This window comes from Castanea sativa, chromosome 9 (genome assembly GCF_040712315.1).
Source record: "Castanea sativa cultivar Marrone di Chiusa Pesio chromosome 9, ASM4071231v1".
NCBI lineage: Eukaryota > Viridiplantae > Streptophyta > Magnoliopsida > Fagales > Fagaceae > Castanea > Castanea sativa.
The window spans coordinates 625784-639518 of NC_134021.1; positions in this window are offsets into that span (position 1 = coordinate 625784).

Consider the following 13735-nt stretch of genomic DNA (forward strand, 5'->3'; position numbering starts at 1 on the left):
AATTTACAAGACACTAAGCAATTTAACTAAAATTATGTATGTTAGAATTATGTAGTTAAATGATTAAATTTACTATTTTTCAATAGTTTAAACTTTTGGGTGAATCGTTAATTGAACATAATATCAAACTGATAGGTCTTGGGTTCAATCCCTAACTCCTCCACTCTATTTTCCATTTAAAATCACATGTATTGTGCTTCATCTATTAAAAGAGAGAGTTTAAACCCACATGTAAAGAAAAATGTTAGAATTAAAAATGTTACATGTGAGGGAAATGTTAGAAATATGTGTGCTTTTTTATTTTTTTGAGAATAAAATTATGTGTGCTTAAATGATTAAATTTATCATTTCTCAATATTTTCTTCAGCTTTTAGAATGATTAATAATTTAACAATGTCCAAAGAAAAAAAAGAAAAAAAACCCTAGATTCAAACTTTTTATCATGAGATGTCTCCAATTTCAAGAATTATAAAATTCACCTGCAAAATTAGATCAAAAGTCTGGAGTCTTCTAAGCCATATGTATAAAACCTAATACTACTGCAAAAGAAGAGATGCTGAGTATAACGCTATTACCTGGTCTAATTTCCCAAAGTACTTAGCAGAGGTCCGTGGCCTTTGTTCCACTATCCATCCCTCTGGCAATCCATATTCTCTTCCATCAACAAAATGTACTCTTGGCATTTGGGGCTGCTGTTGATCCTCGCTCAGCATTCTGGGCTGCCCTTCCGTCGTCTCCATTTTGTTTAGCCCTCTTGAACTGTTCTCATCCATAATAACTCACTGTGTGCGCTCACAGTGTGTGTCACAGACTCACAGAGAGAAGACTTAGTTACAAAGGTTACAAAAGTGGAGAATATATCAAGCATCTATATGTAACGCTCACTCGTCTTTTGTTGGTACATACTACAGATACTTTTTTGAAATTTGCGGATACATTACATGCAAAATAGATATAGGGTGGCAAAGAGAGGAGCCAAGTCAGTAAACCGCTTTTGTTTTATTCGGACAGGAAATTTATTACAGAGATTTATTAGGGTTCTCTACATCCAACTTATTCAACCCATTCAACTTATATTGTTCATTACAGAGGCTCTGGGGTGTATATATATATGTGCGTGTGTGTGTGTTATAACTCACTTCCTAACAAAGTTTGGAAATGTATTATAAATTATAGTCGTCATTTGAGTGTGAATGATTTTCTTGGGTCAAACTTACTAAGTACTTCTTGACAATAAAAAGGTTTGAATTGATGGGTGACCTAGTGTTTTTTTTTTTTCAACTTTGTCACAAGACTGGGAAAAAAAAAATACATGAAACCTGAAGAAAAACTAGTATAAGAAAACCAGTAAAAAAAATTGACCTTTAATTTCTTTTTTCTTCATTATTAAGATTTAATTATGGCTCTTTGTGTCGTCGATATATAATTCCAGTGTCATGGGCTCACTTCCAACCCATCCCAATGCATTAATCATTGATTACATCTTGTCAAAAAAAAACTCTCATGAATTTTTAAAGGTGGTTTTTTTTTTTTTTTTTTTCTTTTCAAGTCATAGACTACGCTTAAAATATATGAGCTCATATTTCATTAGTTTATTTACACTTTCAAAAAAAAGAAGAAGTAAAACTATACTTTTACAATAATTATTTTTTTATAAAAAAAATCAAGGTACAAGTGAATATTCACATATCATTCACGAGCTTAACTGCCCTTCCATTGACTTTTTGCTTACCAATTCTTTTTGCCTTAGTTGAAATCAAGTAGTCAAACGGAGCATGCTTTTTGGATTATTGTAATTTCTAATTAGCTTAGGGCTAGTGTAACTTATATCAAAGCTACATTTTGCGTACTGGCTGCTGCAAACTTATATCAAAGCTGCACTTTGCCCATTTTATATTTGAATGCATAAATTTAGTCTAATTTATGCTTAACAGGAGTTGATGTAAATATATATCATGTAATAAACTGAGCCTAACAACTGCCAAGTTCTTTTACTTTTGAATATTCATTAATTTCTTGGATATATGCAAATGTTCATCAACCACATACTAAAGGCAAATCTAGGATGACTTCTCTAGGGGCCAATGTCTGAGGCTCCCATAACAAAAGTGCCCCAAAATTATAGCATGATAAATGGAAAATACAAATACATAATTGAATTGTACAATCCTTCCCTGTCTTCAAAGAGAGCCCAAGAATATTGGCTCAACATAACTCCAATCCCCTTGTAAATCCTGTTTCAACCCAAATCAAAAAATTGTGATGAGTGCGTGGAATTATAATTGACAATCAATTTTTCCTAATAACTCAAGACTCTAATTTTTGTAAACTAGTCTCTCATGAGGAAAATTATGTTATTAAGTGAAGTTAATAAAATGATTTTAGTAAATTAGGTTATATTGTTCTCCACTTTTAAATTTATTTTATTCATGTCATATCATAAATTTATATTGGAGATAGTGTTTGTTTTATTTGTAAACTTTTTTAATTAGAGAGAGAATAATTAAATCTCAAATAAAATATCTTGATACATTTGTTACTGGAAATATAAAAAATATAATTGAGAATATATATATATATATATATATATATATATATATATATATGTAACAAATGAATAAAGTAAGTTATAAGTTATAACAAGACTTAGAAAATAATGAAATAATACATTAGGAAGACAAAAATAAAAATTATCGTAAAATTATAAAAAACTCCAAAATTGTAATACAAAAATTCTTAGTTATATAGAAAGACTGTTTTTTTTTTTAATGTATGTACAGATATTATCAATTAAAAAGAGAAATGCTAAAAAAAACTTGAAGACAATAATTTTATTAGTAATTTTGTAAGTCAAAAAGAAAAAAAAAAAAGAAAAGAAAAAAGAATGGTTTTAAATAAAAAATTATGAAGAGAAACTTAAATAAATATTATTCTAAATTGATATTTATGGTCTAATGACTAAAATTGTATATACTCGGCTAACTGATTGGATGCCCAAAAACGAAGAAATTATGAAGTTTGCAGCAAAGTCTTTTCTTCAAAAACAAAAGCAAGGTATATAATCAGCAAAACACTAGCTACCTCACATCTAGAAATTCTAACTAAAGGCCATCTATCATTCGTCATTAAACCTGAAATACACAACCTCAAAGGCGTCATCAACACGCGGTATAAAGTTGATCAGTGCACATTGTTCATCGTAGGAAGTAATGAAACTTGAGGGTTCACCATCATTGCGCTCCATTAGAACAGGAATATTATTGCCTTGCACTAGAGCAAGATTGGCTTCCACCATAGCAGGATTAATGTTTGGCACCATTTCCACAGGATTAGCTTGCTGCTTCACAATATTTTCTTGCTCTTGTGTTGGAATGGCAGCAACAGAATCTGGGGGTGGTGGGGCTGCACCTTTTGGCACTACAGGAAATGCTTGCTCCTGTGTAGGAATGGCAGCAACAGAATCTGGCGGTGGGGCTGCACTGATGTTTTCTTCTTGTTTTGGCTTTACAGGATTTTCTTGCTTTTGTGTAGGTTTGGCAGCAACAGAATCCGGGGGTGGGTCTGCAAAAATGTTCTCTTCTACGTCAGAATCCTCATCCGCATCCATCTCATTATTTCCTGCAATCAGTGAGACTTTGAGAAAACAATAAAATTAAAGAGCTAGACCAGATTCTGAATAGAAAACTTGATCCACACGTTAGGTAATTAACCACAGGAAATTTATCTTGCACACTCACTAATGAATATTCTATATAAAGTTATAAACTGTCGACGTAATGAATGATTATTGATAAAAAAAAAATGATATAAGTTATGCATTTTGATAGACTCCAATGAAAATCAGTAAAAGTTTATTGTTCAACTGTTTATAAAAAAAGTTGGTGGATCTCAACATTATGCAGAGTGTACATACTTTAATATAAAATGTGGATTTAATTTTTTTTTTTGGAATGTTTCGCATTTAGCACATGACACTGAGAGGGCGTTTGGATTGCACTTATTCTTGCGTCTGCGTTTTCAGTTTTTTTTTTTTTTTTTTTTTCCTCCAGCCGCAAGTGTTGACCCAATCTTCTGTGAACAGTGCATTCGTGCACTGTTTACGGACCCACAAATTTCACTTTTCAGCAACTTTTTTATTAAAAATGGGTCCCGCGGTACTATTCACACATTTTAAAATTATTTTGCTACAGTGTTTTCAGTTTTCAGTTTTCAACAATAAGTTCTATCCAAACGGACCCTGATTGTGTATATTAGTAAGTGAAATAATTACGTACCCTGTCCCTGTGGCACATTTTCTTCCCCGTTGAACATATTAAGAAGATTACGATTTGCTATGTATAGCCATTCCTCAACGCTTATACGCTTTATTTTTTCCTCTTCAGTTTCAGGGGATGTACGGCGGTAAAAGTTGTAACCATAGGAAGGAATAAAGAACTCCACAATATATCCATCATCATCTACCAATTCCTCCATTGTCTCCATGTATTTTACTTCGAATGTCTTTGTCTTGTGTTCTTCACGAACCTCAGATGACAAGCGCGCTTTCTTCTTCTTTGATACAACACTACTACCACCTTCAGCTGTTGGAGAGGTCCTCTTCCTCTTCAGTATTTCTTTCTTATGTTCGATTTTCTGTGCCTGAAAATATTACAGTGCCGAGATATTAATGAACAGATTTTTTAATATCATCAAGGTATAATTTTTTCAGTAATTCTTAAATGCCAAACATGTAGTTTTGAATCTTGAACGCACCGAATTATCAGCTTCAGCTTCCCTGGCCTTTTTTGGCCTCGGTTTATCTGGATAAACCTCATAAAGCAGAAAATTGACAACCTCAATGGTCGACCGCAATGTTCGGTTTGATTTTTCATGACGATAATACTGCATGGAACATTTTATATATGTTATGTTAACAAGGCATTAGCTTCTTAATTATGAACCTTTAATTTCATGGAAATAAGTATTGTATTAAATTGCTCACTTCAACAAATATGCTTTACTTTTAGTTCATTATGACCACCGCGCACATTTTGTGCGGTGGTCACTTCACAAGTATAAGTGCTTATGAAGTGTGGGAAGTAAAGATCGGGGTTCAAGCTAAGAGAGTTTCACACATATACATTAAGATTATGTTAGAGTAGAAATTCCATCTTGTAAAAAAAATGGCTCATTATCCGGCAACAAAAGTTAGGGAGATCCAAAAAAAAAAAAAAGTGAATCAAATTACCACATCGAATCTTCCATTGCTGCGTTTTCTCCGTATAATTTTCCATCCATCTAGCCTCTCAACAAAAGAAAACTGACGCACATTCTGAGCATTAGAGTCCTTCGGATCCACATCTTGAGGAAGAGGGGACAAGATCTGCAAACAAAATCATCAAGTGCCCATTAAAACAGTAGTGTACATGTTCATCCACGTATAGGTGTGTATATGATGGTCATGGTGAGTAAAAATAGGGTTTGAAACAGAGAGGATTAGAACAACTTTGCAAAGAATTGTATCTTCCTAACAGTAACAAACCCCTATCAAAAGTTGTAACCCCTCAAAAAGAGTCACTCTTGTTCATCCAAACAACACCACCTATACAGGAATTCATCACAATTCAAGGATATATGTATTGAGTTTTTTCTTACGAAATTCATTAAAACAGAATAAACGAAATGAGAACTCTATCTCGGAAATGAAACTACCTTGTCCACTTCTTCAAAATTAATGTCACAATCACTGGGTAGCTTAAACGAGACTGAGATCTCCCCAGCCAAACTAGTATTACCTCTCGGCTTTTTGAGCGGTGTCGCCTGTGTTTTCAACAGCAAATACAAAGATAGCATTGTTAACATCGTGAAGAATATCATATATATGCATGAGAAAACTTTCATGTCAAATAACCTAAACTGGAAAACATATCAAATAATAATTTAGACGAGGATTTGTGTAAAAGTTTACAGTGTTGGTAGCAAGATTTTTGTTTGCGCAACCCTCCGGTGGTTGGTATGAAATGGGCACAGCTTGAACTGCACCATTGTCGTTGGTCCCATCCTCGTTTTTTCCCGCCTGTTTTCTTAAATAGGACGTGGATTGCTATTGCAAAATAAAAAGATAGGAAATTGTTAGCATGGATTGTGAAATTCATATCTGTATCATGCACAGACCCTAACAACAAAAGGTGAAAAGAACAACTTACAGATATCACGTCTTTGAGAATTTTGTGTAGTTTAGCAAGGAGGCCATTGTCTTGAGAAAAACCACCCTCAACTACTGGTTTTGGAACATAGGGTTGTATCTCCCACCCCGTGATGTTCTCCACCTTAATGGGATTTTGGGAGTCTGACATATTGGCCTATAGAGATAGAGAGATAGAATAGAAAAGGGAATTGTGTGAAAATGATAGAACAAGACAGACATATATATATATAGTGGGAGTCCGAGCCAGTTCAATGTTCAAATCCTTTCGCCCAGATACAACTTATAAAAATTGACACCAAATAGGGTTTACTTCCTTTCCATTTTAGCACGGTGTGTTCCATATGAAGAACCATTGCCACGGTATCTAAAATAGGTTTTTTGAATAGGAATCTAAGACGCTAAACCAAATATAAAGTTACCAAATCCTATGGTGAAAATGTTGCCTTATATACCAATTTTTACTTAGACTACCATCCTAATTTGCTGACCCTTCCAGAAATCGAAACCCCAACATTTGTTGGCTGCCACCAGAACCCATTGTTAACTTTAAACTATCTCTTCAATCTAATTTATGGAAATGATTCAAAAAGCTTGTACGTGTTTATAGAAGTACAAGTTGTTTGCTCCTCGGATTTTCAAGTTGGATTCACTTGTTTTATATATAGCAATTTCCCTGATTACATTGAAAAGGGAATCTAATAATTCTTATTCAACACCATTTCGTTTGAATGATAACGTTAGAGGTAGTTGTGCCCTAAACTTGGGTCCAAGTCTCTTTAGAAACTTGCAATTTTTTTTCCCTCCTTTTACCTTTGGCATCACCTACCAAAAGAAAAATTATGAAATATATATATATATATATATACACACACACGCACACGAAATAAGTTCCGTAATTCCTAGTCTACTTATGTGTTAGAAATACATTATCTCTCTCTTTTGTGTGTGTGCTTATTTCTAAAATAAATAAACAAAAATCATAGTATATTTAAAACGAACTATCATTTGATTCAATTAATGTTTAACTATTACATTTTTGGTACAGATCTTGCACAAATTGTTTAGCATTATATAGATCTTATGATGCCAAATTTGACTCCACCAACAATAAACGGTTAATTATGTTATATTGTACAAATTATCTCAAATTGTATAAATATTATATCAATAATGATGAAGGATAAAAACCTTACTGATAACCAATGATAGCAATCAAACATTGAATTGCAAGTGTACTTTAAATACGATCTAATAATAAAATAACCAACGATACCAAATTTAATTTTAACGGTAAACGGTCAACTGTCTTGTCTTGTATATTATATAAATCCTTTGTCACTAATGATGACAAATAAAAACCTTATTAATTTCTCATCAATCAAACCATAAAGATGCAAGTGAACGAATTAATAAAGATGTTCTACTAACGATGTTCCAATTTATTCCATTAACGATAAACGATTAACTGTCTTGTCCCATATTCTTGTATTATATAGATCTTATGTTACCTTTTTTTTAGATACAAAATAGAAATTTTACTCTAATATAATCTAAGTATATATGTGTGTGAAACTCTCTCTTAGAGACTTGAATTCTGACTTTTGCCCTCTACACCCTACAAGTATTTATACTTGTAGAGTAACCATCACGCCAAGGGTGTGCGATGGTTAGATCTTATGTTACTAATGATGAAGGATAAAAACCTTATTAATTTCTTATCAATCAAATCATAAAAATGCAAGTGTACTAGTAAATTTGATCAAATAATAACAAATGATACCAAACTTTGATTCTATTAACTGCTAACAATTAACAATCAATCGTCATATCTCATATTATGAAGACCTATGTCTTTGATTGGGAAGGATAAAACCTCATTCATTTCCCATCAACTAAATAGTTAAAATGCAAGCATATTAATAATTTTGTTCTACTAACAACAAGTGATGCCAAATTTGATTCTATTAACTGTAAACAATTAACAGTCGATTATAATTTCTAATATTTTATATAGATCTTGTACAATTCTCATGTATCATAGAGATCTTACATCATAGATGATGAAAGATAGAAAACTTATTAATTTATCACCAATCAAACCATAAAAATGCAAGTGCACTACTAAATTTGATCTAATAAAAAAAATGAATCTATATTTGATTCTATTAACAGTAAACAATTAACAGTCAATTGTCATGTCTCATATTGTACAAACCGTCTTGTATTATTTAGATCTTATGCCAAGAATGATCAATGATAAGAACCTTATTAATTTCTCATCAATCAAACCATAGAAATGCAAGTGTACTAATAAATTTGATCTGATAACAACAAAGATACCAAACTTTGATTTTGTATTTAACTATTAATAGTTAACGCCTTAACGGCCAACCGTCACATCTTGTGTTATATATATCTTATGTAACTAATTATGAAAGATAAAAACCTAATTAATTTCTCATCAAACAGATTCTAAAAATGAAAATGTATCAACTATATTTTCTAATAACAACAAATGTTGTCAAATTTGATTCTGTTAACAATAAATTATTAAAGGTCAATTTTTATATGTCGTATTGTGAAAATCTTGTATAGATTGTCGTGTATTATATAGATCTTATTTCACTGATGAAGAATGATAAAAACATTAGTAATTTGTCATGAATCAAACCATAAAAATTCAAGTGTACTAATAAATTTGATCAAATAATAATAAACGATATCCAATTTGATTTTATTATCAGTAAACAATCAACGAGATCACTATCATATTTCATACTATATAGATCTTATGTTACTAATGATGAAAGATAAAAATCTTATTAATTTCTCATCAATCAAACCATAAAAAGTGCAAATGTACTAATAAAATTGATCTAATAATACCAAATAATATCAAATTCAATTCTATTGACACTGTGACAGTAAATGAATTACGGTCAACTAAAATGTTTCCTATAGACGTGTCACTAATGATGAAGGCTAAAAAATTTATTAATTTCTCATCCATCATATATTAATTATCACAAATGATATCAAATCTAATTCTATTAACGATAAACGGTCAACAGTTAACTGTCATGTCTCATAGTGTATAGATCTTATATCACTAAAGTGGAAGTATAAAACCTTATTAATTTATCACCATTCAACCCATAAAATGCAAGTGAATTAATATAGTTGTTCTTAAAAAAACAAATTATGACAATTTTGATTCTATTAACGGTAAACGGTTAACCGTCAAGTCTTGTATTATACCAGTTGTCTCATATTAAATAAATCTTATGTCACTAATAATGAAGGATAACAATCTTATTAATTTCACATTGATCAAACCAAAAAGGTGCAAGTGTACTTCTAAATATGATCTAATGATAACAAATGATATCATATTTGATTTTATTAACGATTAACGGTCAACCATCACAAATCATATACAGATTTTATTAACGGTTAACAAATGATATCATATTTGATTTTATTGACAGTTAACGATCAACCATCACATCTTATATATAGATTTTATTAATGGTTAACGATTAACGGTCAACCATCACATCTTATATTGTATAGATCTTATATCACTAATGATAAAGTATAAAAACCTTATTAATTTCTAATCAACCAAACCCTACAAATCCAAGTGTATTAATAATTTTTTTTTTTAAATAATAACAAATAATACAAAATTTGATTCTATTAACGGTTAGCGGGTAATGGTCATGATCATGTCTTGAACTCATGGATATGAATAATCACTTCCATTGGGCGCCAATTAACACTCAATTATCCTTAAAGTTGATCATTTTGCAGCATTGATATATATGATTAGGATTTAAAATTTAGTGTGTAAAAAAAGGAAATTAAAAATCATCTAGTACTCTTTCTTAAGGCTCAATTATTATTACTACCAAGTACTTAGGGGTTGTGGCCCTGTAGTTAGAGTATTAGAGTGGGATAGGTCATAAGATACTCTCAATGACCTTAGTTTGATTTAAAATTATTGTTGCTTATCGCTTGAAACTATTAGATCTTGAGTGAGATTGAAATTAGGCTATAATTCAATTTTCTTAACATTTTTTCAATGGAGTATATTTGTAGATCCCCATTTGAACCCTCCTTTTGGATCTGTTTATATATGTCCTGTAAGTATTGGGTTATCTAGAATAAAAACTATTATGGTTATGTCCAGATTACAAATCGCCCTTTACCTTCATTACTAAAAAATATATATTAATTTTTATAAAAATAAATAATATGGTTCAAATATTATGATAGATTCTCAAAAGTTAGGTTTAAAAGCTCTAAATTTGACACAAGCTTTTGAAAAAGGATGTATAATAGTAGCTTAAAACAAAAACAAAAAAGTCAACAATTGAAACACCTTTTGAAAAAAGAAAAAAAAAAAAAGAACAAACCCAACAAGAATCAGATCAAGCATGCAAAAACCAGATCTATTCTTTCAAGGGTCAAAATTATAAATTGTTTCAAAAAATCAAAGGTATAGGAAAATTACCCCATCTAATTTTATGACACGCACGGTGCCTAAATGTTGCCCCTCTTCCAAGTAAAGACTCTCCTGCCCTTCTGTCGCCAAGGGCTTAAGGATCTGTGACTCCATAGCTTTGTTATCCTCAGTGTACTCAGAAATTAGCACCATTGTTACCCTAGAGAAAGATAGTAATTAAGAAGATAGTGAGTGAGATTGTGAGAGAAAAAGGGGTTCATATAGTGTCTTAGCTCCTATACATGCAAAGGTTAGCAAGCCACGTGCACATCAACCAGGCAAGGTGGTGAAGTGTCGTCTAAAGAAGGAAGTCTTATAAAGTTTTTACCTAGTTAGCCGACGGTTACATATACAATGCTCAGGATTGAGCATCTGTGTACTTGAAACGATTGGTAAAATATGGTAGAAATGAAATATTGCTATATATTTCACCAATGCATGCATTAGAAAGATGCAAATTTGAATTTGACTTTGTTTGATGATGAAACACAATAAATATTTTTTTGCTATGTATGGCAAGTTGATACTCACTTAATTGGTATTTATTATTCTCACTCACTTGCTAATTATTCAACTTTTTTTTTTCTTTTTTGAGGAAAAAATTATTCATTACTTCATGAGTAATATTTTTTCTTTCTCACATAATAAGTCTCCCTATTTAAATTCATTGTAGAGTCTACAATTTATGTGAAGAGAAGAAGTATTCTTTCTAAAATACTAAATAATTACTCATTAGAGTCATACAATTACTCAATGTCTAGTCATATTAAACTCTTTACCCCCCCCCCCAAAAAAAAGAAGAGTCATATGAAACTCAATTAAGGACTGAGGTCATAGACATTAGATGGTAAAGACAGTCTATAAACACAACACACGCTAATGTTGTAGATTGTTAGTACGTAGTAGGTAAAAAAGTGATGTTAGTGATGAGTCTAAATAAAAATCATTAAAAGCTTGCCACATCAATAAATGTGAAAAATATTGTCAATTTTTTTTAAAGTATATAGCGCAATAAAAAAAATTGACAATATTTTTCACATTTATTGCTCTTAAATGATAGCATTACTCTTAAATGGTATGATAATTACAATTTTATGGTTTGGCTAACATGGCTACTTGGCTGGCTAAATAGAGACCATCCAATATACTGAATGCAATCCTCTGTACTACTTTTTGTATACTATTCTATATTCCACCAATCACTATTTATTATGTGTATGATTGCTTTCTATTTTAAACTTCAGTTGTTTTATAGGGAAAGTAAAATCAAAACATAGCATGTAGTGATTGGTGGAACATAAAGTGTTGCGCAAAAAGTGATACAGAGGATTTGTATTCAAATATACTTATCCCGGGGGAAAAAAAGTGGAACCCACTAGTCACTACCCTTGTGAATTAAATGTCATACTAATTTTGGACTTCAATGCAACTTGGCAAGCATGCTTTGCCTTATCTGGAACTAGGTTTTAATGCAGAGTCTTAAGATGGATTCACCAATTTAGTCAGGGTTCACCAATTTATTGTACAATAATTAATTAGTTTGAAAGTCATAAAAAAGGAAAATACTCATAAAGCTATTACTGTATTTCAAATTGCAAGATAAGGATGAGACTGGATGAGAAATTTAAGAAAATCCAAAGCATCAAAGTATTATGAACAAGATGCTGCTTTTTAGTTCATAAACATAGTTATTAACAGGGGTGTTTACTTTATCAAACCGCTCACAAAATGGTATAACCACATCGCAAGTAATAATGCACCGCACTGCACTACACTACATGGTGTAGTGCAGTTTGTGGTTTTATAATAAGAAAACCACACCACACCGCACCCTCTCTATATATTAATATATTCATTTTTTAAATATTAAATATATTATTTATAGTTTAATAACCCTAGTTTTCAAAAGAAAAAAAGTTTAATAACCCTAACAAGTGTTGATTAGGAAAATCAGTCTAAAATAAAGAAAAACTAACTCACTAGTTTAAAACTTGGCCAACACAAAGGAGAAAATCAATTTTGGGCTGGGCATAAAAAACCCAAAATTTGAAAAATATATCGGCTTCAAATCACATCTTATACACTGCATCGCACATTTGACCACAAAAATAAAGTGCGGTGCGGTTATGGTTATGGCCAAACCGCACTGCAAAGTCCGGTGCTAAAAATTGCTCAATACCATACCACACCGCGAACACCCCTAGTTATTAGGTTTAACTTGTTTACACAGAAATTATTCCACATGATGGTTGCTGAGTCTACTGTTTAACTTTTACTTTTGTTCAATAACGAGATTTAAATTTAGAACATCCACTAAACACTCTAATCACTATCAATAGAGAGTCATGATAGAGAATATGATGTTTAAATTATTAACAGTTAGAATGACTTCTCAATTTTAATCCTAAAATAGTACTTTGTCAAGAATGTGAACAATCATCATTAAAAAAAATGGGATTAACCAAAATGGAGTATCCTTTAGTGGAGAATTTCTCAACTTGAAGACCTTGCCTCGCCAACAAGGATTGCTACAGACTGGGTGGGCCAGCCCAAACAAATATTGTTGTAACAATAACTTTAGAATCACAATAATTTTCACAAAATATTTTGACAACCATTAAGGTGACAGGTTATTATTTGTACATAAACTAAGTAATGTCAATGTTATGAGTCGCCCTAAGTAGTTAGGCTTGCTAATAGGCTGGCCGGCTTGTCAAATGTTTCTTTATTGACACCATGCTTGCACAAAAACTGTTATGCCAATGTGAACCTCAAGCCCAACTTAAGTGGACCATAATTCGTGAGATCCGATTCCAATTGGATGAAGAGCCCAATCTTTAGTTAGGTTTTTAATGATTCCCTTATGTCGCTCAAGTGTAAACAAAATTGGAAGGGTATACTCATAATAGTTTCGACTTTCAAACCCATATCAATGGTCTTACAAGTTTTTATGTTGTGTTTTGTTGAGGTGAAAAGGGGGAAAGGAAAACTAACAGAAGATTATGATTTTTTGTTAAGGTGAAAGAAAATGAGATAAGAAA